Raw genomic sequence first — 21521 nt, forward strand, 5'->3', positions numbered from 1 at the left:
CAAATAATTTTCTGTCACAAAAATAACTTGCAAAGTTCAAAATAGGGAAAACCTGATACACTTGCTATCATGTAAGTTTATGACTCAGTAGGATTTATTAAGGCCTAGTGAAATTTGGACATCATTTGTGGCTCTGTAGAATGAAAAAAGTCCCTGTTACTGGATTTAGCCGAGGAGCTGCAGTTCTGTTATTTTTCCAAGAATGCTATCAGCTGGATCCCTCTCCTCTTCAGTCAGCTGGCTTGAATCAGCTGGATCAACTTCTTTTGGTGTAAGTAGGAGTTAGAGTGGGTTGGAGTTGCATTAATTGCTACATGTGGATGACAGTGGAGGATAGAATTTTAATTCTCTTTGTATTTTTTTTCCTCTGAAAGCTAAATAAAAAGATTACAAAATACTATGCTATTAAAATTCAAATATATTAGTGCCAGGAAAAATGCAAGCCATGTCTCATTAATCCCGGGTCTGATGCTTGTCAGGATTCATTGTTCTTATTTGGCATTTGAAATTAAAACTCTATGACTTGCATGCACAGGCCACACCAAATGTCTATCTCATTGGAAGACCGAAAACTTTTAGAGACTTCTTTCTGATGTGAATACTTAAATTAAAAATTCATAGTTCACTTTCCTCAGATACTGTGCAAGATTCCTTTAAAATTCAGTGTTCCAGTGAGCAATCTTCATTTGATACAATATTAATGGAAAGTAATCACAGAAGGTTGCAATGCAGTCACAGCAGATTTGTTTGAAAGTTCAGTGGCATTTGTTTGGGATTCTTTGCTGAGTGCTTTTTCCTCACTCACTGATGCACTGTGGTAAATTCCCCCATTCTGCTATTCTTTGGCATGTTGAGTTACTCTTAGGCTGCTTATTCTGGTGTTAACATGTGTTACTGAGCATCCTGAAGATCAGTCCTTTAAAACTTGTTAGCTGAAGTAGTTTGGCTTTTCTTGTAGTGTATGTAACAAAACCTGTTTGCTTTGATTTGACAGCACGATGTTGCACTAGATAATCTGGTTCCTGCTTGAGTCCATGTGTCTGTGTGGGCAGCAAAATTATTTGATTTAGTTGTCACGGGTCAGATTAATTCAGTGGGCTTTGGCATTGATAATCAATTCAGGTGCAACTATTATCTAACTTGTATTCTCTGGAAACCTCTTTTGGCACAAGTGGAAAAAGAGGAATACAGTAAAATTCTATGCTTTTTCAAAGCATCCCTTGATCTGATGATTTGACAAAATTAGTTTTGAGACAGTTTTGTTGTGAGCCTACAGAATTAAATTGGCAACTCATCCTCAGTTCCCTTGGGGTGATATCTTCAGTGATTTATGTAAAAGTCTGTGTAGCTGAGTTGTGTGGGGAGATTATTTTTGACATTCCTGGCTTGGAGAATTGATGTATTCTGAATGGCTGGATACACTAGTTCTCAGGTGGCACTGATTTTTCCCATGTGAAAAATAACTATAGTTAATACATGTTTTCACATTTAATTATTTTAATTGTATTTCAAGTTAGTTTTCTAATCAGAAGTATCATTTTCTTGCTACTTGAATTTAAGTGATTGTGAGGAGTTTCAATCACAGGTGTTTAAAGAACTGAATAACATTGAAATAAATGAAAAAAAAATGAAAGATTTAGTCTGTTTTCCTTTTTGTTTTGTAGGAACTCACCTGACTCAGGTGCTGGGGTCGCAGAGAGGTTCGGTTGGGAGAACCCGGCAGGACATTCAGGTACAGAACTGATAGAAATCATGGTGTGGTTCCCTACAACTTCCTGAACCAAGGCTGAACTTGAGGGTGTTTTTATCTTTAGATATGCTTTCCTCTCCAAATCTATGAATAGACTTATTTATTTGAAGCCAATATTTACCCATAGTCTAGTTCTAGGGTTTTTTTCAATAAGTTATTCCTTTTCCATTTCCTTTTGAAATAAGCATGGGACTTGGAGCTTGACCATCAGAGGTGATTCAGCATTTCAAAGCACTCGGTGTTTTCATTGATCCCGCTACATGTGGTACACACAGGTATCTAGAAACTCTTACCACTCTACCTGTTCTCTTTTGAATTTGTCTTGGAGCCTTTTTTTACTGGCTTGTTAGCTAAATCAGCCCTGTTCCTCAGAGACTCCTGTGCCCTCATTGGGTTGGTTTCTTGATCCCATTCACTGAGTGGAATTTCCAATAAAGTCATTTAATTTTGGATCACAGTATCATGTTCCTTTTCCTCCGACACTCTCATTTCATTTCCTTCTCACCACTGTGTCACGAACGAGGTCTCGTAGCTGAGGAACAGCCAACTCCATTTCCTGGCCTCAGTGTGCATTCAAGATAGCTCGTTGGTTTGCTTTGACACCCACCTACTACTCCCACTCCTTCACTGTGGTTCCCTCATCATGGAAATGTCTGCTCAGATTGAAGACACAAATGTACTGCAGGAGCTCTGCTCTCACTGAGGAAAATAGCTGTAGCAGGGCCGTGAATAAAACAGGCTGAGTCGAGTGGAGTGGCTGCGTTTAGGAAAAAGAAGCATTGCAGTACATTGCAGAGCAGCGCAATTTGGATGAGGTATAAGTGAGTCATTTAAAGCCATTCCTTGTTTTTTTCTGTGAACCAAATGTGTTTCTGAGCTGAGAGAATAAATGTGACATAAACCTGGAAAGGAGACTCCAGATCATTGTGGCATTGCATGGTTTTGTTAGTGTGGCAGACTGCTTATGATATGGTTCCTTGACAGTTAGGAATAGGTTTTTGGTTTGCCTACACACTTGAAACTGAACCAAGTGACTTTCCTGTTTTCTTCACACATGATCAGCAAACATAACTCTTGTTACAGTACATACATAATTCCCATAATATTGTCAGTTGTGCCCTGACATAATGTGTAAAGACACAGCGGATCATTTCTTCAGTAGATGTAAGCTGGTGAGGATGAGAGGTATTCTGACAGCCAGGCACTGGCATACCAGATCTCTTTTCCCCACCCTTGAAAAAGAAGAAGCTGTGCTTGTACGGGTGTTTTGGATGGGTGGTTTTTAGGTAGGGTAGAACACCAGAGGAGATGCTGTTCTCCATTCTCAGAACAGAGAAAGCATGTGTGGAGACAAGAGAGACTTCCAAGGAAATGCTTCAGATGGAGTTGAATAATACCTATTATCAGGTAAAAAAATGTCATGATGTTTCTTCCTCTGTTTCTTCGGTCATTTTAGCTTTCCAGTATCAACTGCATTGAGCAGATAGTAATGGATCAGTGTTAGTGTACCTGTCACAGGAACGCAGGATACAAGCAGCATTTGCTAGATGGGCTATAACAGTTATACAGATAATAAGATAAGAACGGTTACCAGAGTCTCCAGCTGTAATTGTGCTAGGCACTGCACAAATGACCAAGTTAAAGCAAAACGTGCTGTTTCACACAACATGCCAGAGAGGGAACTGAAAAGAGAAAGCAGGCTTTTTGGCTCATGTCTCCCCTGAGCCATGCTATCTTTGCATGTAAACAGTGGCTGCAGAAATGAACGCCTGAAAAATAGATGGTTCCCATTCCTACATCTTTAAAAATGTTTGCAAAATAAGTATTTTTGAAACACTGGTAGACATACACACTCTTAATCTTAAAAAAATCCCACCAGTTAAGACTCATTTTGTTAGTAGATTATCTAAGGGGATTATTTCACTGTGAGTATCCTGGTTAGCAGTGAGGGCTGCAGCAATGCCTTTGAGCTGTGTCGGGATGTGTGTGTGTGGACAGCTTGGTCATGATACGTTGGCTTTTTGTGAGTGTGTATAAAGTCCTAAACCACTTACCATGATTGGTTTATGTAGTGTCTAAAATAAATATATCTACACCACCACAGTAATTCTTTACTGATTTTTTGTTTTTTAATATCAGGGTCCTGGTGTTCCCTTGCTTAGAAAGTTCAAGAAGCCATAAGGTGCATTTCTGACATTGTTTTCTGATTTTTAGAAAAGAGACTCATGAAAATGAGCAGTGTCTGGTGATAATAGAAATACTAGTGTGTTGTTCAAGACAAGTTAAAACAGGGAAAGGCAAATGATAGCGGTGAGTCAGCCTTTCAGAGCAAATAACTAGTACAGACCTTTACTCTGGGTGACACTATCACAACGCACTCGACTAGAAAAGTACTCTACCAGAGGCCTTTTCTGAAGATGTCAGAAGGAGAAAAATACTAAATGTAGTAGCCATATATACTGAGAAGGATCAAGGAAAGGTTTAGGAAAAAGTAAAGAGCTGAAAATCTAATTTCAGATATGAGGAAAATGTTGGACCCATAAATAAATTATAGCTATGGAACATTTAGAACTGAAGAATTAATTATAGCCTTAATAGAAGGCTGAGAGCAAGAGCCTGCTGTGAAGGCATTACAGGGCTGATTAAGGCCAGTCTTGGAAACAGAACACTTAACAAAAAATATTTTTTTTCTTTTAATGACATGTGAAAATGCTGGTGCAGAAACCTAGCATGGAGTTATGCAACCACATATACAAAGGAAAGGTGTGTACCAGAGGCCAGTAGATTTCTGACTTGCAATTGATACTTGAATTTTACTTTCTGTGTTAAGATCAGTTAATCACACCAGTTTTATACACAACTCCCTTAAAAATTAGGCCTGTTTCTATGGAAATGTTAAGTTTTGTTTTTCTGACATGTTTTTATGTTTTGCTGTCTCCTTTAGTCAAAATTGTTCTTCAGTTTGGTCATTATGAAACCAGTGCAGATTTATGGTATATATGAACAAACTGCATTTGGAATATACCAGCAAGTAGTTGGGGGATAAATTTAAAAGATGATCTGTTTCAACCTGTCGGAAGAAAGGAGTCATAATTTTTTGAGTTAATTATTTTCTACAAGCAGGAGAAGAACTATTAAAATAGAAATTACACTAGGTTTTGTGAACTGGATAACAGGGAGTATTTTTCCAAAGTGTGAATTCAATTATGGGCTGTAGTAAGAAGTGTGATGTTACAAATCTAATTGATAGGCAATTTTTTGAGGATATAGTATTCATAGATTTGCTGAGTGCTTCTTTCATTCTGCAAGTACAATACGTTCTTGTTTTTTCTCATGTTCTTTTACTCAAGTGATCAATTTAAATTATAAGATTAGGAACAAATAGACATCTGTGGACTGTGTTGGTATGTCATACTCCCAAACTTGACATCAAGGATGGGATGGTGATAATGATGGTTAGTATAATTATGATTCAGTTCTGCTTGTTTATTTATGAGGAGGTTAAATGATCACAGGCTGGCTGGAGTCCAGTGGAATGGGGGAAGCAAGGATAGATATTTGACAGACTCATCAGTAAATTAAAAAAAAATCAGGATTTAATTGAGCTTGCTAAAGATGGCATTAAGGCTAATGTAACTCAGTTGCCCTCTTCCAATCTTCATAAACATCCTATATTTGTCTGAAACCATTGTTGTGGTGCTATGGCAAACTGACATGCAGAAAATGCTGTGGGTTTTGTCTCTGTGGATAACTGGAACTGTGCCATAGTGCTTTTTCCTTGCTTTTTGTTTGAGAGTTTACAGTCTCCATGTCAGGCATATTAGAATATTGGGACAGCAGTTGCTGAGATTAGGTGCTGTTGCTCACAGCAAAAACTGAGAATGAGTAGAAAACATTTCTGGTTCTAATTATAGAAGAACACTTTCTCTGAAATACAGAGTTGCGTACGCTACCCTGCTCTGTGGGTTTCCCATTTTCTCTGCTAACATCTGTAAATAACTTTCAGCTTGTCCCTATTGATTCCCCAGCTGCTCTATCTCCCTTGTTGCTAATGTCAGAGACAGATGAATCTCAAGGGGAGTGTGAGAAGGCTGGAACAGAACTCCTGCAAACACCCACAGAGCAGCTGGGATGTTCCAGTTGGTCACCAGCATCCTTCTGGCACCCAGAGAGTTTGGAAGTTCCGTGAGGTCATATGTGTTTTTTGAATATCCATCCTGAGCATTTACGCATAAACAGAGGAAAAAGTAAGGGTTTCCTATGTGTTCAGTGGTAAATTGTCTTCCCCTTCCTTCTTTTGTTGTGTTCCCTCTCTGGCTTGTATCTTCCACTCATTGAATTCAGTAGCAAAACTCAAATTGGCTTATGTGGGACAAGATCTCATGCTAGGAGGAATTATTATAATAGGGTAATGATAATCTGACATTTGGTGTTTTGTGTAATGATAGCATGGTATTTTCAGGATTGCATTTACTTATGAGTTCTGTCTGAGTTTATGAAGCTACTGTCTGATGGTATTTTCCTGCGTGGGTGTGTAATCATCCACAGGCTATGCATTGATATCACCAGGCTGGTGATATTGGGGGTTCAGTAAACAATAGAACCTGCTCCAGTCTGAGCAATGGACAGTGCAATAGCCGACTGTTAAATAAATGACTGTCAGGTTTGTCAGCTGTTCAGAAGGTGGGAATTTCCCTGGAAACTAGATTACAAGGCTGTGTGTTAAGACTTGGTCTTCAGTACCACAGATGCCTCCTAGATGGGAATGCACATAGTCTCTGAGAAAGCGGCAGACACAGAGGGCTGTACCTTGTTGGTAGAAGGGGTATTTTCAGCTGTAGGACCAGCTGAAAAAGGGGGGAAATGCTTGCCTAGACAGCAGAAGAAGAGGGTTTGTGAATCAGAGGTGAAAGTATATACAGAGGAGGAGTCACATGCTATAGAAAGGCCAAGGTAAAAGCAATACCAGAGTCCCCTTAGGCCAAGCAAAGCTTGGATGTACCTGCCAAAGCTGGCAGGTCCAAAAGCATTAGGTTCAGTGACGGTTGCTGCACAGCTGATGTATCTGTGCAGAGCAAACGTGACACATCCCAGCTGGGTCAGACACACTGCACATTTGCACACAGACGCTATAATGTATGGGCAATGAAGTTGATGCAACGGTCTCTCTGCATATGTGATTCAGCATTCTTGTGGAATGGCCATTTGTTCAGGATATCCAGACATCCAGCATTTGGACAAATCTATTCAGTCACTGCTCAAAGCAGCAGAGAAGAGATTTCCTGCTGTAAGCAACAGACTAGTATCCACGCTGGGAGAGCTGGCAAGTCTGCTGAACATGCCTGGATCCAATGCAGTTGGGACCAAACACAGCTGTGTGTGAGCTCTACCAGGAAGATACAACAACTGAACTACTCCCAGAGTTTTCAACCTGCATAGAATGACAGGACTGGGTTCACAAAGCCTAGTCCTGTTAGTTGGGGAGGGAGGTGGGGAGCATTTGGATGAAGGTCAAACGGAGTAATACTCCATTTATTCTTACAGGTACTTTTTACTCATTCACATTCAGTCCCTATCTTCTCTCTCAAATGTTCATCACTTCCAGCTTTGCTCTTTCTTATTCCTTTCTTTCTGGTTACCCCTTCCTCTGTGTATATACAGACTCTAGCTTCTCCTTCATACTCCTGTCCCATGAGGCAGCATTTCTGCAAGCTGCATTCCTTACTTAACAGGATTTTTTTTTCCTTACCACCATACTAGGAAGGTGAATCCCAGTGCAATTAGGTCTACACATGTCAACAACTGGCTCTCATGAAAACTGCAGAGCTGAAAGTTTGCTGCATCTGTGTTTTATTTTAAGCAGTTTAGTATCTTGTACAAGTTCCTGTGAAAAGTCAGGGTGTCAGTTCTTGTCTTTGAGTTTCATGGACACCTGGAGTTGTTTGTGAGACTGAATTCTGTAGTTAAAGTTCCTGGGTGAATGAATAATATGCAGTTTAATAAAAGGTGAAGCAACATGGATAGTAACCAAAAATAACAGCACAGCGCAGTTTTCCTGGCCTTCATCCAGTACAGAGTCAATGGGAATTTCTTGGTTGATTTCAGCGGGATTTTCATCAAATCTATTGAGAATACTTACAGACCCATCCCCTTCAGACAGGAAGCTTTATAATACACAGTACATAATGTGAAGTAATAATAATCAGAAAAAAATACTGGGCTGAAGCCAAAGGCCAGCGGAAAGCAGCTGTCTTGGAAGGCTCAAAGGTTATTCAGGTAGTGTAGCTGATGAAGGTACCTGGTGGTACAGTTTACGCGTAGGGCACTGCCTGTTTATCTGGGATGGGTGCATTTTAGAGTACTCATCAGATTGCAGTATTTCCTGAAGGATATCTGGGTTTCTCCAATTGTGAACTCAAATGGGAGGTGCTTTAGGTGACATAGCACTGCCAGTGACATTGAAAAGATGCCCTTGTTTTGTAGCCTCAGTGTTCATTAATGGAGACAAATCAAAAAATCTGAGTCATTAGCAACAAATTATTTTCCAAAGCATTTGCAGGATGCTGAATGTCTTGAGATGTTTGTAGAAGCAGAAGCAAATACTGAAAGCAAAATAATGAAAATTAAACATTTCCTTGTTCATTCAAGATTAATGATGTCAGGGTTAATCACTGCCATATAAATACCCAAATAAATAAAATAGATTAGGCAAGTATTATCTAAGAATTTGCCTGGCTATCTGGCTTTCTCAGGATCATTAATGATTGACTTTTCAGAACGTGTTTCTAATTGACTTTAAATTCACATTATCGTAGAATAATTTAAGTTGTAAGGAATGTCTAGAATTTTTTTAATCACTTCTCAAGTTTCTTTCCACCAAATGCATATGCAACACAGAATAATTGCCCTCAGATCTGACATGCAAGAAATATGATGTAAAAATTGATAAGTTGTGATGAGATCAGTTAGTTTAGAAACAGTGTCTCTAAATTATTTCCATAACTTGAGAAAAAACAAGAGTTTAGTGTAGCATCTCTTCTCTAACCTCTACTACAAGCTGTAAAACAGCATGGCCAATGAATAAAACATTTAGCTTGGAAAAAGGGTTAATTACTTTTTTAAAAGAAGAAATAGCAGTGGTAACCATAATTCTCCTACTGAACATTTTGCATAAAGTTTCTATTTATATGTAGCTGAAAGACTAAATGTGGTACTCTGTCTTCAGAGTGCCTGGGGATGCGTACATAACATGATGTTACATTTAACAAAAACATTACATGTATGATTAGTTAGATCTGGATATACCTCATATCCTAGTCACTTTTGTACTTAAACTAGTGTTCAAATAACCTTTATTTTAGCTTAGAATCTGATGATGCTTTTGAAAGGTCAGACCGCTGCTATCGGACAACTTTTCAGTATATGGAAAAGTATGCCAAGAAGTTTAAAATATTGCATTCGTTGTAAAATGCTGATGCTAGGATGTCAACATGCGAGACATGCTGAAAAACCTTCTGTAAGTGGTAGAAGTGTGTGCGTGTGTTTGGTATACACACATATATAAAGGAGTTTATTGCTGTTTTGCAACTGAGAAAACTGAAGTACAGACAAAAATTAAATTAATTTTCCACAGTCAGACAATGAGTCAGTGACAGAACTGATAAAAGAAACCACCAGTTCTGATAAGACAGACTGAGCAAAAGCTGTGGTTCAGGACTTTTACAGACATAACAGCAAACACAACACAGATGCAGATTACTTAAATGCACTGGTCTGGTCACCCTTTCTCCAACTAACTTCAGCTGGGACTCATTAATGTAGCAGAAGCTGTTGCTAGCCAAATCTGATTGCTGCTTCTAGCCATCAGCCTGTGTGGTGGTTTGGAATCAGTATCAGTGAGTCACTGAGTCACCTCTCTGCATATAACCTGCCCTGAACTGCCCTTCTTGATGTGTGCATACCTGGATGATGGGAGAAGGGAAGAGATGGAGGAGGGAATGAGTGTCAAGGACAAGTCCGTTGCTGCCCGAAGGAGGTCAGTGCCATGTGCAACATACTTAAAAAACCCTAACCTACTATATGATTTCTTTAGTTTTTTAAAAATTATGCAAAACTGCAGCGTTTGCTGGTTGTTACTCATATTCACATTATAACAGGAAATCTTATTTCAAACTACAGTACATATTTACTTGGCTTATAGATGACACAGGGAAGCATCAGGTACAATTTTGTAAACAGAGCATTTTTTTACAATGATGAGAAGTAATTCACACAGTACATCTTTTTGTCCTGTGGAGATTTTGCTATAATTCATTTCACAAGGTTTGTAAAAAGTCAGTAATAAAGCACTGGGTCAGTGAATTAAAACCGGAATTCTGAAGAATGAACTCAGTAACAATTATTACTACCACTGAATTAATTCATATTCATATTTTATTAAAAGAAGTTCTCAGCCTGTCTTATAGCTCCAGGTAACTTCTGTCATGAGGTTCTAAGGGGGAATGGCAGATCTTAATCAGCAGATGCAAGTGTTTCTTGTGCCATAAAATGAAACTGTTCAGATAACATGGTTAGTGGTAATTTTCTAAACTTTATTGTTCTGACAAGTGGACTGTATTTAATGAGAAGCTAGAAACGTGGAGTAAGGTGGGATTTTTTTCCACCATAAAAAAAAAAAAAAAAAAAAAAAAATCATTTGCCACTGGGTAGGACCAGGCTATAACTTTATAGTCCGTCCCAGTATAAGTGCTGCTTGAGGCACAGGATTAAATCCCGATTCCTTCCTTTGTCCTAGAGAAGTAAAATACTTAATCCCTTCATGAACAATGCAGCAGCTAGCTTAGATAACGAGTGGAAATTTTGTTGTCCACGTTGTAGCATAAGTTGCAGCAGGACACTTTTGAGTGCGTAGCCTGCACTCTCCCTCCACAGCTGTGGTTACTAGCTGAGTAGAGCTAACTAAAAGTGGTGAACAGTTTTGTCCTTCTTTGGTGTTGTGGAAACCAGTGTGGATGCTCCTCCAGTAGATGCTCACTCAGGATGGCCGAGTGTTATTGAAAGATCTATCAAATGACCTCTCCATGGACTTTGTTGTTTGATTGATGCAATGCAAAATCAATTGTTAAAAAACTATTTTCTTTCTTTTCCAAACCAAACAACATACTGACAATTAGGACACGGTACTAATGGTAGTAGGCTTGCTGCCTCATTTCATATGTTACCAACCCTTGCAGCAAATTATGCTGTAAACCTCTCAGATGTTTGCCTTTCACCCATCTCTTTTGTTTTATCTGCTTGATAACATTTCACTTGTCTTAAGCGCTTAGGCTGCAGCTTTTCCTGCCATTTGTGCCTCCTGCATTTTGTAATTTCCCTCTGCACATAACTCTAGTCTGAATCTCTTCTGTCGGTCAGTAGAGCTGATGTTTTATATGTACTATAACTCCTGAAAAAAAAATTTATCACAGATTGTCTTTCACGCTTCTTCAACCACTTCCATTGCCCCTTTAATATCTTATTCTTGCCATATTTATTACAATATGGCATACATATGCTCTCATCCTGCATATATTATTCTGCCCATTCCAATGTTTCTTTATTCTACTGGATTTAATCAAGTATTGCTCCATTATTCATTCATATTTTTCTCTGGTAATTTCTTTTACAAATGAAGTTAAATTTTATCTTTTTTTTTTTTTTTTTTTTTTTTTTTTTTTTTAAAAAAGGCTTGTATCATCCTGCTGAAAATCCACCTCTTACTTGATGGAGAATTTTCTTGTGTTGTGAACTTCCTGCTGTTTCTTTAAAGTTTAATGAAAAAGAATCCAATACATTTCAGTAAAGAGAAACTTCCTAGATAGAAAACAATTCAGTAACATTATTTTATGGCATTTGTATAGAAAGGTTTTATGTCAAGTCAGTAAATAGATGTTGATTAATTGCACATTATGAAACCATCCCTTTTCCCACAAAGTTTAAATTAAGAATGGCTGCTTGGATCAGCAAGTTTAGTCTCCCGCATAACACAGGTCATACAACTCCCTTCTATTTTGCTTCATATCCACTAACTTTGCTTATTGTTGGAATGAGACCATATGCTTTAGAAAAACAGTGCATGTTGTATTTTAAATTATGCAATGTTGAGAAATACATCACAACATGGGCAAGTTTCTCCCATGATTAATTAACCTCACTGTTAGTAGCACATGCCTTATTTCTAATCTGAATTTGTATAGCTTCAGCTTTAACAATTGGTTCTTTCCTTTCCTCCTCTTTTTGACTTAAAGCCCTTGATAAAATCTTCCTTGGACAGCTGGAAATCTCTTTGTGACTGTCCAGTGTTTTTGCAAGTCAGCCTGAGCAGCCATCCCCAAGAACATTTTGGCATTTTCCATTTTGTTACACTAGCTGGATCTTCCAAGCTGTTACCTCTCATTGTGCTGAGTGCTGATGTTTCTGGCAGGACGGAACTGCAGCTCCTTCTCTCTGAGCACTCAAACCTATGCACCCTTGGTGCCTTCAGTTATCCAAGTGCCACCAGACCCCTGGGCTCGGGGGCCTGCTGCCTGCCCACCCCGCACCCTTCTTCCCCTCTCTGCAGCTCTGGGATGGCCTGGTTCTTTTTGTGGAATCTAGACTGGCCAGCTAAAAGAATGACATTCCCAAAATTATTTTCAGTGCTTCAAATACAGGTCAGCTCAGAATGGTGGAGAATAGTAACATCGATCAGTCCACCCTCATTTGGTTTGGGGCTACCATCACACCAAAAGCAGTCCTTGGAGCCAACAAGCTATGGATGGTACAGGCAGTCCACAAGCCTGCCTGTAGCTCAGTCCTTGAGCTCCTTTGTAGCTGCTGTAATATGTATGTTTAGGTACGCATGTAGGATGTATGACTCGTATGTTTTATACACACATCCAGGTATATACATGTTAGATATGCACACATTTGTATGCATGTATATGGCATAATAGCCATTTATGGTAAAAGATTAAAACCCAGTTTGATTTCTTGGAGCAGATCATACTTAAAATCTCTGAGGATTCATTGTTCAGGGAAAGCAGGTATGCCTTGTACAACAGAATTGTCATGGAGAAAGCTATAAAGGCCTCCGTCTTGTGAACTCTGAAGACTAGAAAGGTGGCTGGTTGGGAAAGCCGTGGATGCTTCTTTAACTTGCCTTTGAAATCATGAACATACAATAATCACACTTAAACAGTGGAGAAACTACCTTCCTCAAAAGGATATATACACAGATAAATGTTCTTTATTACTGAATGTCATTTTTTACACTTATTTTTATACTTAACTATATGACACGATTGTGAGGGTGTGCGTAAAATGGTAGTTTTAGTAGTAGCAATATGTAAACATACGACTACAAATACAGTCTTTCTAAATATAGGACAATAAACTCCTGAAACTACTTTTCCATTAAAAAAATACCTCTAGAAGTAGAGCTCTAAATTAATATGAAAAGTCTCTTAGGCAAAAGAGAATAAAATAATTTAAAGACAAGAGCAGTGAAAATGACAGTTTTAAAATGAATAGCTGTGTAGGACTGGTGGAGAATTTTAAGCAATATTTCCTATTGAAAGCCTCTCTGAACTCTCAACTTCATACCTAAGATAATTGAAGGAAAAGTAAATCTACCCTTAGAGCTGTTTGTAGGAAACTCTTCTAATAAGGTTTATATTTAGCAGGTAATTGTGCATTTATGGTGGTCACAGCCTGCCTAATATAGCTGTAATAGATACATTTTGTATTTAATCAATAACAATGAATAATAACTTCTCTTTATTAACTGTAATGCCACTATGGTTAGTATTAGCTTGTACCATAGGGATATCTGTATCTAGTTTGACAAAGACAATGAAATTTTTTTGAAATAACCTGATGAACTTTTTATCAAGGCTCTTTAAAGGTTTAGTGATGGCCTGGCCTATTATATACCAAGTGTTTGCTCTGATTTTGCTTTCATTGTAAAACATGTTTTCACACGTTGATAGGTAGTAAAAGATGCTCGATTAAGTATAAGTACGTGGGCAGATAAAATTTGGCAAATACTTCTGTTCTATGGGCACTATAAAGTATAGCTGTTTTAAAATATTTGCAATATTTTCTCAGATGGTGATACTGAGTTTGTTTTCTACTGAAAATTATAAAAAGCGTGGCATTTTATTGCTGTAAAATATTTTAGATAATCAAATTGCTGCATACCCTCCTTGGTTCTTTTTGCTTACTTCGGCTGCTTTCACTTTCTTGAGGGAAATCTTGAATCATCGCCAGATCTTGTTACTTTTTGTACATCCGATTTCATCTTTCTGGTTCTGGCATCTCGGATGCTGGCTGTGCTGTTAAAGAGGCATTCCCCTGCTTTGGGGATGCTGGAGTGGCTGACGAGGAGCAAGTACCCTGGTGACCCCAGAAGCCTGCTCGCTGTGCTGCTGCTTGGCTGAGCACCTAGATGGGCAGGAGGCTGGATAGAACTCAAATCCTCCTTGGCTGTCATCAGAGCTGCGTTGAATTTATGGCTGTGAAACATTTCAAGGTGGATGACTTGCACAGTTCAACCAGACAGTTTTAGAGCAATTTTGAGTAAGCTTTTCAAAAACTGCAGAAAAACTCAGTAACATTTCAAACGGGGAGAGCCTTACTCTAAAAAAAAAAAAAAATCAGAACAAGACTTTACGCATGCACACAAGCACACTCTAAAATACTGGCATATTTTTAATACTTTAAATATATTTATTTTAGGCTGCCCGTGAGATTTTTATCTAAAAGAGACTCTCCCCACCCCCTGCCAAAGTATCCTTATTTACTGACAGTACTGTCTCCAAAAAGAAATGCTTTCTTGCATAAGCACTTGTCTGTGGGTATGAGGTGTTTGCAGGCTGGCCAGGAGTAGCTGCGTTAGCCTATTGTTCTTGGGTTTTATTCCCACAATTGAATGTGAAGCAAACTTTTGTATTTGTTGATTTACCATTCTCTCTTTCTACAGTAGTGAGGTATCCTTGTAAGATCCCTGTCCTGAGAGCACTCATGCTAGAGATGAAGTCAGTTGGCAGATCCAGAGCAATTGGAGAATAACTGGCAGGTTTCCAGCAGCATCATAGTGTCAGGCCCATCCCTCTGTTTGAGTCTCAGCTGGTTCTTTGCTGATGGTATCAGGACAGACAAATTTATATTCATGGTTGTAAATTACTGCAATTCCTGTGATCTATCCCTTTGTCTCCAATGTAGCTATAATAATTCATATACATTCTTCTTACAAGAAATTATGCTTAATTTAGTGGAGGATGAAAAGAGACCTTTAAAACAAACTGAGAACATCTTTTGAGATTTTAGTTTCACAATCAATTTAAGTGATGCTGTTGCTGGCTGCCTAGTCTGGCTTCATTCAGCTTATGGAAGTCAAGCCTGTGATGTGCTCCTTTTGTGATTCCTAGATTTGTGTTCAAGTCAGTCCTTTGTACGACTGAAATGGCAGTTATCTGACTCACCTCTTGAGCTGATATTATGTACCTTCCCTTGCCATCACTGTTAGAAGCTACCACATCAATGGAAGGAGCAGTATTATCTGGATGAAATGTGAACGTCACAAGAATGGGCTGTATCAGACCATCTTCTAGTTCTGTATTTTTAGTATTCAGACAACATTGCCGGCAACAGAAGGCAGGCGTCTTCTATAACAGAGCTGTTGCAGTTGAAGCAGAAATGCTGACATGTGTTAGTGATGTTCCAAGGATGTTTAAACTCACATCTCTGTTACATTTGAACTTGGTTTTCCTCTATGGTTCAAAGGCAAATCAAAGTTGAAGTTTTTGATTATGATATCGCTGAAACTCCACATCACTTTCAGTGCTCAGTTTACTCTGTAAATGACATAAAACTTGTGGCATCAGTAACTAGTAAGATTCCTCTTACTAGATTATTAGAGAACCATTTAAGTCTGGTGTAATTTTATTTAGAACCCATAGGAAATAACTTTGCTAAAACACTTTTCATTGAAGACTGAAGACAGCGTAAGTCAATGTGCTATTAACCCATTTCTACTTAGCTCTGTACTGTAAAAGAATGCAGTCTGAGATGAAGTAAGATTGAAGAACTTTGGGTTTAATTCCTTGTTTCTCACAGAATTCCCACATGACTTTGTGCAAATCACTTACTCTTTTGATTCTGTCTGGAAAGTGGAGAAAGCAGGATTTTCCTGCTTCACAGGTATACTGCGAGTGTTTCGTGTACTTGGATACTGCGGTAGTGGAGGGCTACAAAGGTATGTAGAGTAGATGTGTTACTGCTTCTCCGTAGCAGCTTCAGCAGAGAACAGCATACTCAGGCTTTGCACAGGGCTGTGTGAAGTGAATGTATTTTCTGCCTCCTCCTTACTTTCTTTGATTTTTTTTTTTTCCTTTTATTTAATCTGTATCTTTATTGGTGTGCATTTGGAAAGTGGTTGCAGCCTGAAGGATAAAGCTATGTGAGGATGTAAGAAAGCAAGATTTTCTTTGATTTGAATGCTAACAAAAGTGGACATGCCTCACATTCTCCTTCAGCTCACTCCCAGTTGTCTCCTGTGGTGGCCTCCTAGCATTGAAATCTATTGATGAGAAACACTGATATAGAGACATATTACGAGATAAATCAGCAGTCACAGGGCATCCAAACTGAGCACAGCAGGGAGCATAATAACAAAAAAAATTAAGCCTATTGCTAAAGGAAAATAATTCAATGATAGCTAACTCTTAACAGTCAATTTTAACAACCAACAAAGGGGATAATATTACACAAAAACCGGGTGCTGTGCACTCTGTGCTGTAGGATGTATAACTAGTGGTTTCACCCAAGCAACTCACAGCGATCTCCCAGTCAGTAGATTTCTCACACCGTCACGGTCTCAATTTTACAGAGCACTGATCACTGCCTCTGTCTGCTCAGGCTACCTTGCACCACTGCTTTTCCGTGGTGTGCGGAGTGTCATAGTAGAAGTGTTAGTTTTGCAGCATAAGCCACTTGACACGAAGACCATTCTTGGTGAGAGTAAAGCCATAATAAAGAAGTGGAACTGTGCATTTATTTGGGATTTAGATGGACATTGTCACAGCAAGAAATAGGTGGGGAACAAAGAAAATAAGAAAACATTCTAAGTCTTGCTAATATGAGCTTAAACTGCTGTTAATACAAATGATGTAAATTATGTGTGTAGTTCTCCAATTTTTATCCAGTGGCTTACGAAAAGCATGGCCTTACGTTCCGCTAAGGCTTTCCCGCAAGGCGTCCTTCTATAGGTCTCATTCCTACACACTCTTAACAAGTATGGTGGGAATTTCTTGTATATGCATTTCATGGAGGGAGACCTGAGGCTTGCAGATATTTAGTGACTGGTTCAAAACATGCTTGAAGTCCATGGAAGGATGGCTTTTGATCTGGGTTGTGCCTCTGCTGACTTGTCTGCTGCTGTCCAGGAATTTTGTACACAGAATTGACCTTCTCTCACCCAGCAGCCTGCTTTTTGAACAAGAAGATCCTTGCCCTCTCTATGAAGCTACTTTTTGAGTGCAATTTGGCTATCCCATTAATTAGGTGGGGTATTTCAGGTTCTTGAAAGGAGTTTTTTGGGCATCTGAAAAAGCTAGTATGGTTTAAATGAAATTTGGGCAGATGGTGCTTGCCATGACATTTGATAGCCCACTTGTATGCGTTGCATTAGTACATATAGCTGACCTTAGTTTTGCTATCCATAGTATTAGTAGAAAATAATATCAGTTTTCCATTGTTTGGGTCATGTTTTATCTAGAAGGTAATCTTACGGGGAGAGTTATGATTATCTGTTAAACCAACTGATCTAGCTGTAAAAGCAGACAAGCTCTCAAAATAATGAGTCCTAGCAATTAGAAAATAAAAAGAACCATGAAAATCTTAGTTACTTGTTCCTTCTGAAAATTCCTGAGGCTGAGGAAATGTCTCTTATATCATATAAATCATAGTTTTCTCACATAGCCATAGATCATTCCATGTGCTCTTTTAACATGTTCATACTTGTTCCATCTCAAGGCTCTTTTTTTTAATCAGTATACTTATGTGGGATCACATGGGTTGAGATATGATCAAAACAGTATGTTAAAATGTGGCATCAAAACAAACATGACTCATGGAAACAAATCAATACAGCAGATAACAAATGTATATACCAGGAATTTTACTTCAAAACCATCTTTTAGTCATGGAATTAATTTTAAATTTTTGTTGCTTGCTTTAACAAATGAGCATATTATCCATTTATGTTCTGCTAAGCATTACAGATTAGTGACTTGTGGATAGCTGAGAATTTCGTCTTAAGAATGTAACAGCTTCTTGGTTTGAAGAGCATGCATGCAATACTGGTGTCTCCAATGAAGTGGCCAGTGCTTTAGTCATATGTAGGACTCCCATGACTGATACAGAAAAAGGGGAGTAGGAAAAGGTTATTCTTTCCTTATCATCAAACTTGAGGAACCTTAATATTTATTTCTTTATCAAGGAAATTGGATGCTAGATCATCCAGCCCACAGTTTTCGGGGTGTGTGTTTGTTGGTTTTTTTTGTTGTGGTTGTGGGGTTTTTTTTGTTTTTGTTTTTAAATTGCAGGCCATCTCTTAACAAAATGTCCTGTGAGCTAACTCCCTTTTGTGCTTGCTATTTTGACCCCCCCCCCCCCCCCCCCCCCCCCGCCTCTGATGTTCCCAGGTGCAGAGATACCCCATTTGCTGTCTGACTGCAAGGGATAACTACGGTGCCTTCATCCACCAAGTATCTTTACTTGGCTTTGCTGGTGAGGAGAAGATGCAGCCTTATGCAACACAGCTGTAAGTGCCTGTAATGGCAGGTGGTTTGAGTTACATGGTGGTTAAGGGTACCTAAAAGTTGAACAAAAGGGGCTGAAGAATATGGAGGCAATCAGAAGAACAGTCTGAGCATCTGCTAAAAAGCTTCTTGCCATATCTTTAAATTTGATCTTACTGCTGTTAAAACACAAAACACTCACCTTCATAGGCCTGTGATACTCCCACACATGTTGCACTATGTATCTAAATGAATGACAAGTATCTCCCTAACATATTCCCACAGGTACTAAACCCTTTGTCCAGAAGGCTGCCTTGTCTTTTCACACCTACCATTGGTGTTAAGCTCTGTCATCAGGCTATAGCCTAATGACTAAGCATTCTCTCTCTGCTGTGCTTTTTCTCCTCTGATGTTATTAGTAAATGTTTGTATTAATAGTAGTGTCTATAATTATCCTATTCTAGCAAACTAGAGGCATGTTGGTAAGTGCTAGACCTCACGGACACAAAGTAAGCCGTCTGCACACAACAGGGGCGACTGCAGTGTCAAGAGTCGCAGATTTCATTTTGGTGAAGTAATGTTAACTTACGTTATTTTGTGTGTGATTACAAAGAAAGATTGGGATATGTTATTACACTGTCAATCAGATGGTAGCCTAGCTCTCATCTGAGTGCTGAGCCCTCTCCCCTCTTCCTCCTCAAACAAAGCAAAAGGAAAGCCACACAGTTTTTGAAGGTGTTTATCATGAAATGTATGAAGCATGGTGACACCTTCAAATAGAAGAGAAAACACATGCCAAATCAGTTCTATTGTGCAGTAAAGAGAGCAGGTGGATTTCATGAATATATATGTGTGTATTCACTGGGCATGGCAGATTTTTCTAAAAATGAAGATGAGAGTACATCAGTACGAAATAGGTGGCAATTGAATGAATTTCTTTAGAACGGAAGTTTTTATTGGAGAAATATAATAATTAGTTTCTGCAACCCATAGCTGCAGACACTGACTGTTCTGCTAATGAAAGGTACTGCAGATACTGGCTGTGAAAGAACACAGAAAAATTACAGGCACTGAAGAAAGGGTGTATTTTTCAGTTACTAACTTTTCTTCCCTGAATATTCCCTTGAGTTACCTTGTTTTATTTACAAGAGATGCTGGGGGCGGGGGAGGGTGGTGCATGGCATGCATGGGCAATTACTTCACATACTCATTTCAATCATAATCCATTCAGAATGATAAAAATGAAATCAAATGTAATTTATAATCTAGAACATTGCAGCTAGAGCTTTTTAAATATTACAGCTGCAATGTGATTTGACATAATCCCATACAATCATTCAGGCTCTTTTAAAACCAAAACACATTTATCTGTAAGTGACAATTACAACTCCATTTTTTTTTTCTTCTGAAAACTCGATATGTTATTATGGTTTGGAGGGTGATCTTATGTAAATAATGATTGCTGGTTGCACATAAAAGTGTTTATTTTCAGACCCACACCTATCCTGAACCTGTTCCTTGGACTGTCATTTGCTTAATGCTGCTAATTAATATGAAATAACATGCCACAGCTAAATAATAAGACAGCTAAAAACTTCAAATGGAGCTTAGCCAGTTGTAATGGCTGTCTTGTTAATACCTCGTCATGTGCTCTAAAATCACACTAGACAGTAATTCCACTATGTGAGTATTATATGAGTGGCATTTCATTCTGTGTTTAGAAATCCCAAACCAGCACAAGATTATTGTATATCCCTACTCCACACAGGGAGAGGAATTCCCCTAAACCTGATGTGAAGAGTAATTTCTTAGTTATTGATTTGTTTTATTTCCAAAAAGCCAATTGTGACAGAATCCCAGTAGCCTGATGCTGAAGTACATCTGTAGCACATTTCTGAGTGAGCTGCTGCCAATCCAGCTTCTGTTTTGTCCACAAAAGCTGATTTCTTCTCTGTGGTTAATTGCCATTATCTTTTCTTTATCTCTTACAATCAGCAATGTCTAGTTGTTTTTTCATGATTTTGTAAAACACTGCAGTGTTGCTCACTTTGGCAAGGAACGTCTGGGTGTGCTGAGTCCAAAGCTGACAGTTGCTGGAAAGACTCCGATTTCAGCAGGCTCTGGATCATGTGCGAGTCTGTCTTTTTGTGCTTTACATCACCAGCTGAAAGCCCTGTCCACTTCTGGTTGCAGCGTCCTGTCTCTCCTTATAGCAGCCTCATTTCAGGTCTGGTGCACTCAGAATTGTGTGATAATGGGAAATTCCCTTTTCGAGGTTTTAAACTTTACTTAGTTGCATATTGAGGCAAATGCTGTCTCCCTCCTTCCCCTTTGACTGTGACTTCTTCAGGAAGAAAAGTGTTCTGCCTTTCCTCTGTGGGGGGAAGCCTTGACCTTCTTTGTGGAGTGAGTGATCGCTTTCAGGGACACAGCAGAGGATCAGACCTCCTCAGCTGGGCTTGAAAATGCCAATATTGATGCAACAAGGAAAGTCCAGTAGAGAGAAAGGAAAGCAGAAACTACAAAGCTGGGAGAATTCCAAGCAGTAGATACTCGATACTAGGTAAAAAGGGTATATTCTTGGTATTGCCAGCCTTAGGAGATTAAAAATCTTGGAGTCAGATGTTCCAAAACATTCACCTCTTTCTGAAAAGACACCAAGTTCTTGTGTTCTTTGAAGTTTTAGATTTCTGTTGCTCCTTCTAGTGTATCAGACACGTCATTAATATTTTCAGATACTTTAAGAGCTGGTCCTGGGGTGCTGCAGCTGATCACATCTCTTCCATCTGCCAATCTGAATGATGCTGCTTTCCAGGGTCTGAATCAGACCTGTTCCTGTGGGCATGACGTGCGTGCAGACCCGAGACTTGGACATTTTCCCCTATTAATTCTGTCCCTGCCCATTCCTGAGGTCCACCCTTCAGCCTGTTCTAGTGTCACTTTTCCAACCC

This window comes from Falco naumanni, chromosome 15 (assembly GCF_017639655.2).
Source record: "Falco naumanni isolate bFalNau1 chromosome 15, bFalNau1.pat, whole genome shotgun sequence".
NCBI classification, from domain to species: domain Eukaryota; kingdom Metazoa; phylum Chordata; class Aves; order Falconiformes; family Falconidae; genus Falco; species Falco naumanni.